The following is a 19,175-nucleotide window of genomic DNA, read 5'->3' on the forward strand; positions in this document are numbered from 1 at the left end:
CCACAATAATTTCCTCTAACGGGTATGAAAACAGATGAAGGACTCATCCAACCCTTACTTTCTCCATAGAATACAACATTTCAGATTGGGTCTTAAAGAAGAAAAACAAAATAAAAAAAAAAAAAAAAAAAAAAAAACTTTGCCAGTTGAAAATCTCTACACAGGTAAAGGAAAGATAAAGTGCAGCAACAATTCTTTAAAAGCATGCATATGCAAGGATGTGTTGTCAGAAACAGCACTCAGTACAGAGAGAAGGCTCAGTCGGGGAGGTATGTGCCAAACAAGCCAATTTAAATTCTGCCAGTCAGCAAACAGCAATACCTGTCAGTTCGCAAGACGATATTTTGCTTTCCTTGGACAAACAATGCTCTTCTTCTGTTATAAATGACATTACTTAGCTTGACATAACAAGATGTTTTAAACAAGGCACTTAGAGGAAGAAGCATTTCTTTGATTAACTTGAGGACATTGAAACAAGGTAAGATGGATAAAAAGGGGGAAAAAAAACCACTTAGAATAGCTCATTGATATGAACAGCAGATTGACACACACAGGAAACGCTGTGGTGAGAAAGTGGAGCTATGCAGCATGTGGTTGTCTTAATAACCTAGTTTGACCTACTGCAGGGACAAATGTATCCATTTGTGGTGAAACCTCACTCTTGGCAGTGAAAAAAGAACAAGAAGAAATAAAGAAAAAAAAAAAGAAAAAAGGAAAAACAGAAGAATGAAAGCTGACTCCTTATTTAATAGTTCTATTAAAAATGCTTTGCAATTAACACGGCTGTTTTAGACAAGTGGTTTCACTGATCTCATCTACTTTAAATTTGTTCTTTTAAATATTGATAATATCAACAGTTAACAATTATTAAGCATTTATGAAGTCTCAGACATTGTATTTAACAGCTTTATATGTATTCTCTTAGACTCACTACACTCAGAATCACTGTGGGCACTGAACTTACCCTCATACTAGATACAAGAAATGTGATGCTTACAGAGGTTGTCCATTGCCAAAATCGTAAAGCAAGCAACTCAGCTTTGGAAATCTGTTTAGACTTCCCCTTCCCAATCATCTTACTGGTGAAAATGTCTTCAAACTGTTGGGACAATTCTTCTTCAATGTTATTACCACATTGCTAACATGCAACATTTTAATCATCTTTTTCTTGAAATCTTAATATTTTATCTTGATAGAAGCTTTCCCCCAGAGTTTTCTTATATTTCAATAAGCATTTCTCATTTCTGAGGATACAGGGACAGCAATTCACATTTGGGAGGCAACTGCAAAGGCCTTTGATACTAGAAGGGACGCTCACGGTGCTTTCACAATCAGTGGACATTATTTACTGCTAAATTACAATGGAATTCTTATGGCATCGCATATTATATTCACATTAAAGTCAAATGAGTTCATCGTGATTAATGTCACTGCAGTGAACACCAAAGAAATTAATGGCAATTATCTACTCATTGCAAGGGTCGCTGATAATTAGTGTTATTACACAAAAAGGTACATTTTAAGCAATCATCACCATGCATTCTCTAGTACCATTTACAATGCTGATCACAGGGAGTCCAGTTGGAAATCACACAGCCAGAATATAAGTTCGCCAAAAGTTTGTGGTCTCAGGTGTGAATAAGGAACAATTCCACCAAGTTTTTGAAATTCTATTTAAATATATATAATAGGGACACCTGAGTGGCTCAGTGGTTGAGCTTTTGCCTTCAGCCCAGGGTGTGATTCTGGAGACCTAGGATGGAGTGCCACATGGGGCTCCCTTGAGGGATCTGCTTCTCTCTGCCTGTGTCTCTGCCTCTCTCTCTCTGTCTCTCATGAATAAATAAACAAAATATTTAAAAAAATAAAAGAAAAACATAAATATAATAAAATTTTCTTTCCTGAATATATTATTTAATAAGGTATGATCAGAAATGGTAGCCTTCGGCTTTGTGTGTGTGTGTGTGTGTGTGTGTGTGTGTGTGTTTGTGTATAAGACTTTGATACAGCTGCAAGGCAACAATCACACATTAAGACTTAAAAGCAAAGCATAAACTTCATAATACTCAAATATTTGAATATTAATTGTGATGCACATTTATTCATAGTTCTGTACCATTTTAGACAACAGAATCTGCTTTAAGGATGTGATAAAATGGGACAAAAAAAATGAGCATGTATGTAACCTGTATAATAATGGCATTTTCCAAGGGAATTAATAGGAATAGGTTTGTAATATTAGGAAGAAGTTCTCTTCTTTTTGACCTTGACCTTGACCAAGATAATGAGTTGAATATTTAATTTACTTCTCTCCTATCGTGACCCTTTTCATAGCCTAAGATAATGATTTTTGTCCAGGAACAAAAATGACACTTAAGTAAGTGGATTGCTATCATTCCCTCAGAAATAACAATTTATCAGATCATAAGTATAGCTATCACCTTTTTTTAATTAGGTGAGTTCCTTTTTTTATTGTGGTAAAGGACGTGTAATATGAAATCTACCCTATTAACAAAATTTTCAGTGTGTGATACAGTATTATAACTATATGCATATTGTTATACAGCAGATATCCAGAACTTAATTAGGTAAATTCTAATTTCACACAATTTTTATATGTTCTTGGTTGCATAATTTTTGGACTTTTCCAAGTGGAATTCTTATGTTAGCAAAACTAGACTGAAGTTTTTAATTAATTCAGCCACCTATGAATCATGAAAGCCAAGAAATGAAGCATGGATGTCATTTAAAAGATAAAATCCTCAGGTTTACAGGATTTAACATCCATCACAAAGTTCATTTCCATGAGTCCTCATTACAAGTGAAATGTAGCTGTTCCATTTTGATTTCCTCAAACCATTATTGACAAAAGAAACTATTCAGTGGCACCAAACAGGCTTGTATTTGCTGAGTAACCTGACTCTTCAGGCACAATATTATTTCTGAATGTGACATGATCTTCACTACCTCAGTTTGAAAACTTCTGATGTCTTTTAAGTGAAGAATATTCCTAAGAGACTTCTATACTTCACAGAAATACTCAATTTCCTCCCATTTTAAATGATGAATTTGTTGTCTCTTAAGCAGAAGGGAAAAGGTTAATAGCTGTATTACTCATTTCCCTGAAAATTTCTGTTGATTAGAAATAAAGTAATAAAATATCCCAAAGGAAAGCCAAATTTTATTTATTCATCCATTGTGACATCTGCTACAGAACAGAGTTAACCCAATGATTTTTTTTTTTTAACAGAGTTGAGAGGGATAGGGTAGAGACTTAAAAAAATAAAGAAAGAATTTTTTATGTCCGCCAGAGTACAAGTCAACTATTTTTTAAAGTTTCTATTTGAGGGAACTGAAGGCAGCTAATTAGTGCAAAATTTAATTTGTTTTAAAAATACTCCACTCTAAGATAAACTTAATGACATGCACAACATGAAATCTGGCAGAATTTGGATTGAAAAAATGAGTTCAAGAGTTAGGCTGCCCATGTCTGAAAATGGATTCTTCCTTTCTGTAGGATCTTTGGGAAGATGCTTAATTACTCTGACTCAGTTTTCTCACCCATAAAAATGGGCAGAGGATATAATAATTATTCCTATCTCAGAGGTTCTTTGCATGCTGAAAGAAAAAGTTCTTGTTCTTGGAACAACTCCTGGCACGTATGACTTGGAAAACAATGTTGACCTTATTACTGAATGGTTATCTAAATAAGGGGTCTGCATTCACACTATAGCCTTTTAGCTAAATCTGGCTTACCACATTTTTAAAAAAATAAAATATTTTTGAAATGCATCCACATACATTTATTTGTTTATTTATGTGTTTGTTTATTTTTTTGTTTATTTATTTATTTATGATTTTATTTATTTATGAGAGAGAAAGAGCACACAACCAGTGGGGAGGGACAGAGGGAGAGGAAGAAGCAGACTCCCCTGAGCAGTGAGAGGGACACAGGGCTCGATATCAGGACCTCAGAATCATGACCCTACTCAAGGCACATGCTTAACTGACTGAGCCAACTAGGTGTCTCTCCACCCCCATTCTAGATGTTGACATCATCAAAGGCTGAGTTGAGTAGTTCCTGCAGAGTCCTTATGGCCACAAAACCTAAAATAATTACTATCTGGCCCTTACAGAGAAATTTTGCCAGTCCCTTGACTTCTTTGAATATTGATGTTGGGTATACCTTAATGAAGCTTCAGCTAGATCACTTCAGAGATATTAATTACCATTGGTTCAAGTAATCAGGAGTTTCTATGGACAGAAGAAATCCAAATAAAGGCAAACAAATTGCTTAAGATTGGAGTTTTCTGAAGAATGTATTACTGTAAAGAGTCAAATTTATAATCCTTCTAGTCTCCAATACCCAATTATAATTCCAGTTTTATCTAAGCATTTCCTTGCATCCAATCAAGAGTGTAGCACCTCTGGGAAATTCGGCATTTCTCGAATAATGCATATTTTTTCCCTTTAGCTATCTGAATCTCCTCATGAGGTTCTTTCTGTTCTGAATGCCCTTCTACTTTTCCCCGTCACATAGCCGGAATGCAGAAGAACCAGAAGTAAAACTCACATATGTGAGTCTTTAGCCCTAACTTTTTTTCTACTATACCATGTTGCCCAACTTTTATACTGAGCAATGGGTTTCATTTAACTCACACACACACATACACACACACACATATACTAATGTGTTTGTATGATACAAACATTTTACCATTCTACATAAATTATATATATATATTTTCTTGAGATATATAAATATATTTGCAATACAAATATACACCATATATTACAAATATATGGTGTATATACTACAATTACTTAAGCACATTTATTACTATATAATTACAAGTATATATCACCTATTATGTGTCGGCATTATTCTAGACACTCAAAATACAGCACTGGCAATTTTAGATGATGATCAGTGGCAAACATACATGGTTGTGTGGCAGGCTGGGGAGCACTTCTCATTTAAAAAAAAACTGGCCATAGATGATCCCAATGAAAAGGTGACTTTGGGAGAGAATGAGAGGGGAGGAGAGAAAATGGCGTCCACGGATTACAGTACCTACAGCCAAGCTGCAGCCCAGCAGGGCTACAGTACATACACCTCCCAACCAACTCAAGGATATGCACAGACCACCCAGGCATATGGGCAGCAGAGTTATGGAACCTATGGACAGCCCACTGATGTCAGCTATACCCAGGCTCAGACCACTGCGACCTATGGGCAGACCACCTATGCAACTTCTTATGGACAGCCTCCCGCTGCTTATACTACTCCAACTGCCCCCCAGGCATACAGTCAGCCTGTCCAGGGGTACGGCACTGGTGCTTATGATACCACCACTGCTACGGTCACTACCACCCAGGCCTCCTCTGCAGCTCAGTCTGCATATGGCACTCAGCCGGCTTACCCAGCCTATGGGCAGCAGCCAGCAGCCAGCACACCTGCAAGACCACAAGATGGTAACAAACCCGCTGAGACTAGTCAACCTCAATCTAGCACAGGGGGTTACAACCAGCCCAGCCTAGGATATGGGCAGAGTAACTACAGTTATCCCCAGGTACCTGGGAGCTACCCCATGCAGCCAGTCACAGCACCACCATCTTATCCTCCTACCAGCTACTCCTCTACACAGCTGACTAGTTATGATCAGAGCAGTTACTCTCAGCAGAACACCTATGGGCAGCCAAGCAGCTATGCGCAGCAGAGTAGCTATGGTCAACAAAGCAGCTATGGGCAGCAGCCGCCCACTAGTTATCCCCCCGCCAAACTGGATCCTACAGCCAGGCTCCAAGTCAATATAGCCAACAGAGCAGCAGCTACGGGCAGCAGAGTTCATTCCGACAGGACCACCCCAGTAGCATGGGTGTTTATGGGCAGGAGTCTGGAGGATTTTCCGGACCAGGAGAGAACCGGAGCATGAGTGGCCCTGATAACCGGGGCAGGGGAAGAGGGGAATTTGATTGTGGAGGCATGAGCAGAGGTGGGCGGGGAGGAGGATGCAGTGGAATGGGCGCTGCAGAGCGAGGTGGCTTCAATAAGCCTGGTGGACCCATGGATGAAGGACCAGATCTTGATCTAGGCCCACCTGTAGATCCAGATAAAGACTCTGACAACAGTGCAATTTATGTGCAAGGCTTAAATGACAATGTGACTCTAGATGATCTGGCTGACTTCTTTAAGCAATGTGGAGTTGTTAAGATGAACAAGAGAACTGGACAACCCATGATCCATATCTACTTGGACAAGGAAACAGGAAAGCCCAAAGGTGATGCTACAGTATTCTATGAAGACCCACCAACTGCCAAGGCTGCTGTGGAGTGGTTTGATGGGAAAGATTTTCAAGGAAGCAAACTTAAGGTTTCTCTTGCTCGGAAGAAACCTCCAATGAACAGCATGTGGGGTGGTATGCCTCCCGGTGAGGGCAGAGGGATGCCACCCCCACTCCGTGGAGGTCCAGGGGGCCTAGGTCGCATGGGAGGCCATGGAGGAGACAGAGGTGGCTTTCCCCCAAGAGGACCCCGGGGTTCCCGAGGGTACCCATCTGGAGGAGGAAACATCCAGCACCGAGCTGGGGACTGGCAGTGCCCCAATCCAGGGTGTGGAAACCAGAACTTCGCCTGGAGAACAGAATGCAACCAGTGTAAGGCCCCGAAGCCTGAAGGCTTCCTTCCACCACCCTTCCCGCCCCCGGGCGGTGACCGTGGCAGAGGCGGCCCTGGTGGCCTGCGGGGAGGAAGAGGTGGCCTCATGGACCGCGGTGGTCCCGGTGGGATGTTCAGAGGTGGCCGCGGTGGAGACACAGGGGGCTTCCGTGGTGGCCGGGGCATGGACCCAGGTGGCTTTGGCAGAGGAAGACGAGGCGGGCCTGGTGGGCCCCCTGGACCTTTGATGGAACAGAGGGAGGAAGAAGAGGCGGCGTGGAGGACCTGGAAAAATGGATAAAGGCGAGCACCGTCAGGGGCGCAGGGACCGGCCCTGCTAGACGCAGAGGCCCCGCAGAGCTGCACCGACTACCAGATTTATTTTTTAAACCAGAAAATGTTTTAAATTTATAATTCCACATTTATAATGTTGGCCACAACATTATGATTATTCCTTGTCTGTACTTTAGTATTTTTCACCATTTGTGAAGAAACATTAAAACAAGTTAAATGGTAGTGTGCCGAGTTTTTTTTCCTTCTTTTAAAGATGGTTGTTTAACTAAAGACTAAACAATGGGAACCCCTTGTGAGCATGCTCAGTATCATTGTGGAGAACCAAGAGGGCCTCTAACTGTAACAATGTTCATGGTTGTGATGGTTTTTTTTTTTTTTTAATAAAATTCCAAATGTTTATTAAAAAAAAAAAAAAAGAAAAAAAGAAAAGATGACTTTGGACGAAAATCTAGTAGAGGGAAGCCAGTTAGTCTAGGCATTTTTTGAAGGCAGTGAGTCAGAGAGGAGCAAGGGTAGATGGGGAGGTCCTGATAGGGAAGAATGACTAGAGTATCATAAGCAGGGAGACCAGTAAGGTTGAAGCTTAAAGAGTGAGGGGGGAAATGAGACACAATTATGAGGGGCCATATTGGCCAGTTGAGGAACTTGGGGCATTGCCCTAAGTGAGAAAGAAAACCCCTGGAGCAGTTTGAACTTATTTATGGTTGTGTTTGTATGTGTGTCATTAATTGGATTCTTTGGCCTTATCAAGTTACATTTTCAGATATGCTTTATGATTCTTTCTGGTTAATCTCCAGTAGGTGTGCCATAACACATTTGCTTTTGGTTATCTGCTGTTTACTCTGCCAAGTACCTAATAATCTGTATATGAAAGCTCACAAGGCATAGGACAAAATACTTTATTTGTCTTCACAAAGTGACTGTTGTTTTTGTATAATTAGTATTCATACTATACATTTTAATTTTTACATTTAATGTTCATTGGTAATCCTGGCAAAGTTTTCATAGTCTGACAAATATTATTTGTTTATATCTGATCAGTTGATGGATAAGCACATTTTTTGTGAATGTCTATAGGATATAATATCTGAGGGACACTTGGGTGGCTGAGTGGTTGAGCATCTGCCTCTTGCTTAGGTCATGAGCCTGAAGTCCTGGAATGAGGTCCCACATCAGGGTCCCCACAGGGAGCCTACTTCTCCCTCTGCCTGTGTCTCTGCTTCTCTCTCTGTGTGTCTCTTATGGATAAATAAATAAAATCTTTTTAAAAAGAAAGAAAAAAGAATATCTGAAAATTAATTCTTTGTGTGTGTGTGTGACAGTGAGAGTGCTTATGAGCAGGGGAGGGGAGGTGCAGAGGGAGAGGGAAAGAGAGAATCCCAAGCAGACTTGATGCTCAGCATGGTACCCAACCTGGGGCTCAATCTAATGACCCTGAGATCATGACCTAGGCTGAAATCAAGAGTTGGGCACTTAACTGACTGAGCTACCCGGGAACCTCTGAAAATTAATTCTAGTAGACATTTAGGATCCGGAAATCTATATAAATACCATAGACATCTTTTCATTGAAAAAGTATACTACTTTCACTAAGATTACATTTTAACGTCTGATGAATGAAACAAAAACAATTCAGAGTGTCCCATTTTCCCTATGTGACCCTACTTTTAAAAGCAGCTATTTCACACATAAATTTTATATGATAAGGTAGCTTTGTTTGTTAAAATGTATTTTTTGTTTTCCTTTATGCTATTTTTTCTGTTATTTTCCTGATAATTGTCTTTCAATCACATTTGGTTAATCAACTTAGAATCTTATGTCCTATGATACACTCTTACAGAATTTTCAGTTCTATTATGAATGAATTATGCTTATATATTTCTGCTTTAAGTCTCACAAAAACACATATTCTAACATTGGTTTAGTCTTCATTTTTGGTCTGATTTGTTGATCAAAATAAAAACAACGAACTATTATATATTGTATGAGACACAGAGAGAGAGAGAGAGAGGCAGAGAAAGAGGCAGTGGGAGAAGCAGGCTCCATGCACGGAGCCTGATGTGGGACTCAATCCAGATCATACCCTGGGCTGAAGGTGACGCTAAACCACTGAGCCACCTGAGCTGCCCCAAAGAACTATTATATTAAACCTGTGGTGAAAATGTGCCCTATCTAGACATATAGCATATTGAATATTGTTAGAACTATCTTGCATTTCTTTCATACATTTTCACATTGCTTAGCTCAGTTGTGGGTATAATAAATTGAACATAGTTACCTTAACTATTCAAATAAAATTTTAGAAACAATTACAATATTAGTGATAATTTTTTAAAGCAGCCAATCTAGTAAAACTGGAGGTTAATCAGGACCAAACAAAATAAAGTTTACATTTTGTGTGATCATAAATTGGAGGTGATAATATCACTGACCTCAGTGGGCTGCGGTAAGGATTGAAGTTCATCATCATATAGAATGCTATCATCTTGCAAGCCAAACAGTAGTTTCTCAAGCTGTCAGTTGTGATGATGATGATGATGGTGAGCATAACAAAGGAAGATAAAAATTCTTCCAAGTAGAATCAGAGTTTTCTGTTAAGGCTATTACTTTAGCTTTTTATCAACTTTTCTATGAATTTACAATTCCTTAATCTATGTCCTCAGGGTGATTCTAATGATTTTGTATGGAACTGCCAAAAATTAGTTATTGTTCTGTTAATCATTGCTAATAAGAACAGAGAATTTTTCTAGTTGTCCCATGAAAATTATACTAATTAGAAATGTCTGAATTTGTGCATCTCCTTGGAGATTAATTTATTCATCATAATCAGTTAATCACTTTTCTTTACATAATTAGATAGCTTCTGGTGGAGAGGAAGACCCTTTAGTTTTCTTAGAATGAAGAAGACTATTTTAGCTGACACTAGTAAAACTTGGAAGTCAGCTCAAGACCTTCTTAGCATGTAGCATCCAAAATTGCATACTGATTAGTGCCAGTACCATTGTTTCTCCAAATAATAGGCTTCAGGAAATATTTAGGAAATTGACTCTGAAAAAGTACAATAGCCTTATTGATGGGCAGTATTTTTTTATTTTATAAATTATTCAGCAACTGACATTAGCAGAGATTCACTTTATAAATAGGATCAGTCTACTACTTTCCTCGTGCACCTTAACAAGCTAGATCCCTCCAAATTATCTCTGACTGAAACACCATTACTATTGTATTATTCTGCTTCTTCACAGAGAAGGAAGGGACGAAGGAAGTCATACATTTTAAAGGTAAATAAATTTAATTAGTTGGGCAATCATAGAGAGTCAAAAAGTAAGTATAAGCAGGAAGAATGCAATTGATATTAGCAAACAATTGTTATTTTAATAACATAGCCTGTATGTGTGTGGAGGGGGACATATCCATTTAATCCCAAATATTTTTTACACCTTTACCAAAATAATTAAAAAAAACACTTCCAGAACTTCATTAAAAAAAAAAAAAACTTAAAATATGCATTTCAGGAAAAAGCAAATTCAACTCAGAAATATGTACTGAAAGGCAGAAAGGAGAAGTATACATAGACCCTGGGCTCTCAGGCTTCCAGCTCCCTGCTCAGCGGGGAGTCTGCTTCTCCCTCTGCCTCTGCCCTTGGCATCACTCATGCTGGCACACTCTCTCTAATAAATAAATTAAAACAAAGCAAAACAAAAACAAAGACTTTGGTACCTCCAAATATGCCTCTATTAAACAAGATATTTGATGATTTTAGCTAATGTAATATATGAAAGTGATGTTCTACAAAGATGCTGGAAGATTATAACAACTAAGTTTGTCAAAAAGAAGTCCCAATGGTTTTTAAGCATTTTTAGCTCATTTTATAAGCAGGGAAGATTTACAGAAAATAATAGAATTGATTGTAAACATTATGAATTATCTTACTGATATCCATATTCAATCTTATTATTTTCAGATGAATTTCATTCAAAACAATATTAATAAAATGTTATTAGTCAAAAAGACATTCCAGGTATTTGCATTTTCTAGTAAACTTTGTACATAAATATAAAAATAAGTTTTTTTAAAAAATCTAAAAATCACAGGGCACCAGAGTGGCTCAGCCTAAAAGCTCTTAATTTCAGCTCAGGTCATGATCTCAGGGTCCTGGAAGCACCCTACATCAGGCTCTGCACTCAGCATGGATTCTACTTTTCCCTCCCACTCTGCTCTTCACCTTGCACTCTCTCTCATAAATAAATAAATAAATAAATAAATAAATAAATAAATAAATAAATAATCTTTTTTGAAAAACCATCTAACATTCACTACTTCTTTTAAAGTATTTATTCTTACATAAATTTGAGAAATTTGCAGAGATAGTGTAGAAATATCTCTTCCTCCATATTAACCTAATTGCATGTATTTTCCCTGTTTCTTGAGGAGGCTTTTGATTTTTAAATATATTGCTTTATATGCTGGAAAATTAATTATTGAAAATATATATAGCAATTATAATTTTATAAGAATCTTGAAATTCATGTTATTATTTTCTCTTGAAGCAAAGTGCAGAGCATATAAACTGGAATATGATGACTATTTTTAGATCTAATAATTGATCATCAAGTTTGTAGGTAATCATTTATCACCAAGGCACTTTACAGTAAACAAGCAGCCCATGTGAAAATCACAGCATAAATACATAAAACGTAATCCAACAATGCTTAAAAATATATATATTGAATATATTTTATATGTTGGTTAAATCATTGATTTGCATAATCATTGCAATCATAATCATTGCATAATGCATAACTTAAACAAATGCAATTTAAATGGTGAGGTGATGACCCCCAATTTTATCAGTGATAGAAGAAATTAAAGATTCACTGTGATGTGTAAAAATTTCATGGAAAATTGACTAAAGGATTTCTAATGTGTAAGTCTTCATTTTGGCAGAATTTAGATATTACAAGTCAGAATTAAGACAATACATTGGAAAATTTGATATTTCAAATTTGTTGTCATTCAGTGAATGATCAAGGCTACTGTATGACAGTAGTGAGTAAGGTTAACTCTAAGTTAGGGGAAGGGAAAATTCTTTTGTATTTCTACCAGTGATGATTTCTTGCCATTTCTGGTCATTGTCACCACAGGTTCCTGAACAAGCTAGAACTAGAAAAATGTGTGCAGAGCCAAGGGCCTACACTGGCAACTCTTCATCCATTCATATGCTGACACACCTGTCTCCATGTTTGTTTTATTCATTAAATATTTACTGAGCACCTGCTTTATGGTAGATGATAGGGTAAAAGAGTAAGCCAACTTCAGCCATGTGAGCAGTCACTTTAAGGGCAAGAAGACATGCAAACACGGTTTGGTTGTGCAACATTATATTATTTTTTTATAAGATCATGGCAGTAATAGGAGCCAAAGATGGGCTGTGGTTAATTTGGCATTGAGAAGTCTGAAAACCCCGGCTAGGAGGGGTGGAATTTTAACCAGGTCATAAAGGATAGATAAGAGTTTGCAAATCGAACAAGGTGCTAGGAAGATTTAATTATAAGACAAAACACACACACACACACACACACACACACACACACACAGAGGTCCAGAGAATGTGGTTAAGGAAAGAATATGGAAGAACATGGGACAGGAATAAATGGTGACTTGCAAAAATAAATTATGCAGCTATTTGAACATAGTGGTGGCCTTTGTTCTGTAATGTTTATCCAATGAATTTTTTATGCAGGGATTTTCATGATCAAAATTGTTTTAGAAAAATCATGTTGACAGCACTGAGAATGATGGATTGAAAAGAGAAGAATAGATATAGGACCTCACCTCCTCCACCATCTATCTCAGTGAATAATACAATTTTCTAAACATTTGCTCAAACAAGAAACCTGGTAGACGTTTTGGCTTCTCTCTTTCTGTCAATCCATCACCAAATATTGTCTTATCTTTGCCCTCCCATCCAAAACTGGAGCTGCAGTGCATGGAGGGCAATCATTTCCCCTTGTGATACATTAATGATCACAAATTGAGTCTCATATCTTCATTCTTGCTTCTGTCTTTCCTTGGAATCCATTTTCCCACACAACCACAGAAGTGTTGCTAACTTACAAATCTTATCGGGAGAAAATCCTTTAATATTTCCCTGTTACACTACGAACAAAGTCCAAAATCCTTGCCATTTCATACATGGGCTTTAATAATCTTGTGCCTACATAAATTATCTGCCTTAGATCTTTATTTTGGTTCACTCCCTTAGGTGATTTCCTCTGTGTCTTGATAAACATCACAGAAATGATTGCATTGTATTCAATGTTTTGTTTTTACTTACCTATTAAGCCATCAAACAAAACAACTAACTTTCTGAATGAAGAGACCCTTCCATAGAATTGTAACCCACCTATCAAAATATGTGGAACATAGTGGTAAATACCAGTAAATATTTCTTGAATTCATGAGAGGCCCAGGGGGGGAAAAAAAAGATGACCTGAATAATTTAAGAATGTTAGAAATAAGAATTAGAAAGAATATTTACAAACACTGTGGTTCAAGACTTGATAATTAAAATGATTTCAATATTTGCAGCTTATTCAAATTGAGTGAATCATAATTCCACCAGATAACATAGTTTTCTTTAAAAGCACTGTTGAGAGTGAGATCCAGCCAAACCAACACAAGCCGGTAATGGTGCTATGAGGACAGAATGTAAGGATGTAACCAGAGGAACATGAATGTTTGTGATGCATCTGTGATTATTATATTTGGAAGTTAGAACTCATTGTGTGTTTCAGTCCTACAGGTGTAGGAGAGTCAAAACTGAGAAAGAAGACAAATATAAATAAACATGTTTGATAACAGAAATAGAAATATGCAACAGCGCTAGTGATGTATGAAATGGCAAGGGTGAAAATATGAGTAGCTAATGACTCCTCTAGTATTTTGAATGCTCTATCATCTTCAGTATGATCCACAGTTTGGTAATCAGTTGCTTTACAGGAAATTGACATAAATGGTTCAAGAAACAAATCGATTCTTAGATGCCTTTCTTCATAATACTCTGTTAACTGATAGCAAATAATGATGATGCTCTATAACAATATTTAATAATTACACTGAGCTTCATGGTTTATACATACTTTATGTACTCTATTTGGTCTTTGCAATAACTCTTTGAAGTTATTTTTTATAGATTAGGAAACTAACATATTTATCATGTTTAATTAAGGGTTGGATCTGGAAAAGGAAATCGGTCCTTTCTGACTCAAGATGTGTACTTCTTTATTATTATTATTATTATTATTATTATTATTATTATTTATTTTTAAGTAATCTCTATACCCAGCATGGGGTTAAACTTCAAACCATGAGATTAAGAGTCACACACTTTTTGACTGAGCCAGCCCGGTGCTCCCAAAGTGCACACTTATAACCACAGCTTAACATTGTTTTCCAGAAGTAATAGGAAAGAAGGAAAGAGAAAGAAAGAAAGAAAGAAAGAAAGAAAGAAAGAAAGAAAGAAAGAAAGAAAGAGCCAGCCTGAGAATAATTCCTTGAAGTAAATCAAAAGGAATCCTGGTTGTACAGAATACAGAGAAATTATAAATTTAAGATTAGGTTTAAGGTCAAAATCAAAGAAGAAACTGGGAGATTATGAATAATAGCACAGTACAGATGTCATTTTAGATTATGTTTAGCTCTGATATATACTCTATTCAGGATGGGCATCTATTTCTTATCAATCTGAATCATGCCTTCCAAAAGATGTTTCCTGAGAGAAACCAACAGTAATATTAACCAGAAGCTAAAGATAGGTATCGCTATCAACAGATGCTACCTGTGAAAGATGCACATGGAAACAAAATTCTAGTTGAAAATCCTCTCTACCATGTACAGTGATTCCCTCGACTGATGAATTCTCTTACTGGAAAAAAAAATCTCAAGAAACTAAATACTAAGCATAAGGAATTTTCACAGTGCCTCAAAGAATTTATGGTAGGATTGAATAAAGTTCAGAGTATGGCTCATTAACATTTAGTTTTGCTTCATTTGTCATTTGTTTCCTCAACATACATTCCCTCTTCTTTCAGCAACTGAGTGTGGGTTGAGGATGAGGAAGACAAAACCCTTTTGGTAATTCAGTTCAAGGCATGGTTCCAGAGGTTGCACTTCTGGAAAAGTCTCAAGATAGGAATATGGGACCTTGGCTAAGTAACTCAGCATATTATATTGCAGAGGCTTAAAACAAATCTCAAGTTTTGCCAGGAATGCTAAGGAGAATCCCATCACTCTTCCACTAGAACTGAATCCATAAGTGTATGGCCTCTCAAGCTGCTGGCCGCCATCATGGAGCCTGGGGAAGCAAAGGAAGCAGAATCAAAAGAAACCAGCTTATGGATTTCAAACCTTGTCTCTGACTACACAGAAGCCTCATCTCCAAAAGACTACTAAACTACTCCAGTCAATAAATTCTTCACCTTTGCTTTTATGTCACTTGAAATGAGGATTCCTGTAACTTGCAATGCAAAGAATCTTAAGAAAAGTTGCTTTCAATTAAGTGTTTAACTTGTTTTTCACACACTTTTACCAATGAGCCATTTCCTAGGGATTTACTCTTCGTTCATTCGTTCACTGATTCATCCATTCATTTGTTTGCTAACTCATATCAGTTTTCTACCTACATTATCATGACACTGTGCTAAGCACTATTGAGGTTTCAGAGATGTCTGGACCATCAATGATGGGCAGGATACAATCTAAGGGAGTGAGGCAAAAATGTGTATTTTCTCGCTCAACAAACATAAGTAGGTTCAGATAGAGAACTTACTCAAGCCTGATGGACTAAAGACAAGGGATAAGATGGCATTAATATAGACATTAAGGATTCATTATGTTGTCAATGTGTAAAGTGTGAGGAAAGGCATTTTGGGCAGAAAAAGCAGTAGAAAAAAAAAGTCAAGTGGCAGGAAGAATGGAGTCTGTTTGAAGAAAAACAAATATTTCATTTTGGCTCCCCACTTTGGCTGGAATTTTATGTCAGTTTAAGAAGTCTATATTATAGTATATCGAGAAACAGGCAAAAGTTTTATTTTCCCCCTCTCTGGCAGCTGCCCATGAATAAGAAGACTTCAAATGACACACACAAACACACACACACACACACATGAAACTATCTACTGCTTAAAAGTCATTTGCCTTGGAAACAATTCTGCAGTGTGGGCAGATTATCATTCCTTCATCCTACAAACAGCAAATTGTGAAAGTGAGAACCTGACTTTGAGCTTTTACAACAGTGCTTGCTTGACTTCTGTGCCAAATAAGTCTTCTTTACACCCAGAAAGCTCTGGTTTCACTCAGTTCATAAGGCACGGCATGAAATAACCACTGCATAATCACAACGGCTACTAGAATCGTTAGGCGGTTTGAAAGCTGTTTAAGGTTAACCCTACAGGAAGCAACTTAGTACGTGACTTTGCAAAAGCACTCCATTTGGATAGTATTCTTGATATCTTTTTACTTTCCAGTCACACAGAAAATGTAACATGTGTCATATCCAGGACACCACTTCACTAAAGAAAGTGATGAGCTCGGTGTAATGGAAGTAGAAAGGGTTGTGTTTGGGGGACCAGTAAGCCTTGTGGTTGGCAGTGTTTGTTGTCTAAAAAATCACAGAAGCATTGACTGTGTGAGGAGGAATCTTACTTAAATGTCACTTGTGACTTCTGTGTGAACACATTTGATAACTGCCGTCCAATATAATTGTCACTAACCACATATGGCCATTTAAAATTAAGTTGATATTAATTGAAGCTTAAAAAAAATCAGCTCCTAAGTCACACTATTCACATTCCAAATGCTTTAAAATTATGCTTCGGTATTAGAAGCACAGATCCAGAGTGTTTACAGCATTGCAGAAAGCATTACTTGGTAATGCTTTTCTGGTACCTCGCAACAAATGCTTTGAGGGAGTCCTCCTGCAGTATGGAAGTCTCCATGCACTGACAGTTTCCTCCACTCTGTCTCCTTATTCAGAAAGAAAATTTGTCTCCTTCATGCTTATTACCCTCCAGTTGTAATTTGGTTCTTTAGGGACATAAAACCTAACACCGTCTTTCATTGTCAGTACTTCATGAGACCAAATTCAAAGTTCTTCACAACTTCCTTAGATGTTGAATATCTTATATTTCCACTAATTCAAGCTTCTTTAGACAGCAAACACAAGGAAATGAGGCATAAATAAATAATTCCTGGCAATTTCAGGATGGAAATCTAATAGAAATCTAGTAGTAATTATCATTATTTTAGCACAATAAATTGCACATAGTTGACAACAAGTGCCTTTGAACATGTGCTTTCTAAAAATGATAGGTTATAACTATAAAAATAATAGGCTGCATTAAATTGAAATATGATTATGGTTGTTTGTTGAACAAATTTAAAACAATGATAAGTCAGCACATATTTTGTTGTAAGTGTCTAGCATAATGACCAATATATAATGGACACTCAACAAATGTTGAATGAATTGAATTAACATGGTAATAAAGTAATATAAACGGTTGACTGACTATCATTTCGTCCGCATTTAGCATGCCTGGCAATCAAGACCTTAGAGCTCAAATATCAATTCATATCCCAATTCCAGTTTGAGGTGCTCAGGAAGCTCAAGACTTAAAAAAAAGTTCTGGAGGTGTGTAAAGAATGTACTTTAAGATAGTGACTTCAACAACCAGATCCCAAAAGGAATGTTGTGAGTTATGCATAACACTTCCCAAAGCTGCAATACCCACCATAATTCTTGCACAACACTTTGACTTGATTAAAAAATGAATCTTGAAAATGCCTATTTATTTCATAATGAGAAACCTTATCCTCAGATTTATACTTAAATTTTTAAAAACCAAAATCTCTACCATGTCTTCCTAGACAAATAACTGTTATTGGGAGACCATTTTATGCCCTGTGAAAAAATAAAGCAATGATAAATTTTATACTATCATATTCAGCAAGTTTTTATTTAACTGTTTGGGTTTTGACTCATTTATCTAGAGTTTTGTTTGTTTGTTTGTTTTTGAAAGGAAATGACTAAAGGAAAGACCTGTAAAACTTACAGCTCAATTTTCAACAGAATATATGTTATATAACTTATCTAATTAATAGAAAATTTATAGTTATTCTGCTTTGTAGTTTTTCTGCAGCCACGCAGAAGAAACAGTTTCATTTTTTCTGTTTAACATTTGCATCATCCTTGGTGCACTGCTTTTGGTGTCCTTAGTATGGAAATGTGGGCTGGCTAGGGTGCACTGACGTTTGGAAGTAAATCTACCAATTTTACTACAACCAGAGTAATATATTCTCTATAAATTACTCTCTGTAAATGAAATGTCCTATAATTACGAAGCTAAGAGTACTTGAGATTGTGTTTGTGAATTTGAATGTGCACAAAAGAGTGTTAGCTTTGTATGAATTAAAAAGCACATGGGGCACCTGGGTGGCTCAGTCAGTTGAGGATCTGATTCTTGCTTTCCACTCAGGTCATGTCTCAGATCATGCCCTTATAGGGCTCAGGCTCAGTTGGAAATCTGCTTTTCTCCCTCTGCCCCTCCCTCCGTTTGAGTGCACTCTCCCTCCTCTCTCTCTCTTTCTCATAAAAAAAATAAATCTTAAAATAAAATGAACTAAAATAATAAAATAAAATAACAAAATAAAATAAAATAAAATAATAAAATAATAAAATAAAATAATAAAATAAAAACGTGATAGCTGTGTGGACAAAACAGTTATGAAAGATCTTTTATACCACTGTTTCTCCAACATTGTTCCTCAGAAACAAAGGCATGTTGTAAATGTCATGAATAAATTCTATGAATAAATTTGTATTATAAAGTACACACAATTCTTTATTTTTAAACAATTTTTGGCAGTTTTGGCTAAAAATGTTAATAAATTCTGAGATCTTTCTTTGTGCAAATCTGTAGCTCTACATCTCTACTCTATTAATTTTAGAATCTTAATTTAACTCTTTAAAATACATGATTTTTCACTGTTTTTATATTTGCAAATCATATCTAAAACTGATAATACTACACAGGACAGTAATTTTCTTGATGTAAAGGCTATGCTACAAATTTCTGGCCAGCAGAATTCCAGGTATTGAATAAACACTTTCTAAATTGGTGTGAGTTAAATTTTAGAAGATTTAATTTTCTGTTGACTTATTT

At 36.7% G+C, this 19,175-nt stretch overlaps 1 pseudogene; it reads left to right on the forward strand.

Annotated features, from left to right (window-relative positions):
• Positions 1 to 5,045: 5,045 nt before the first annotated feature.
• On the forward strand, positions 5,046 to 6,998 carry LOC140637737 (RNA-binding protein EWS pseudogene; annotated as a pseudogene).
• Positions 6,999 to 19,175: the final 12,177 nt, after the last annotated feature.

This window comes from Canis lupus, chromosome 8 (assembly GCF_048164855.1).
Source record: "Canis lupus baileyi chromosome 8, mCanLup2.hap1, whole genome shotgun sequence".
In the NCBI taxonomy this organism is placed as follows: domain Eukaryota; kingdom Metazoa; phylum Chordata; class Mammalia; order Carnivora; family Canidae; genus Canis; species Canis lupus.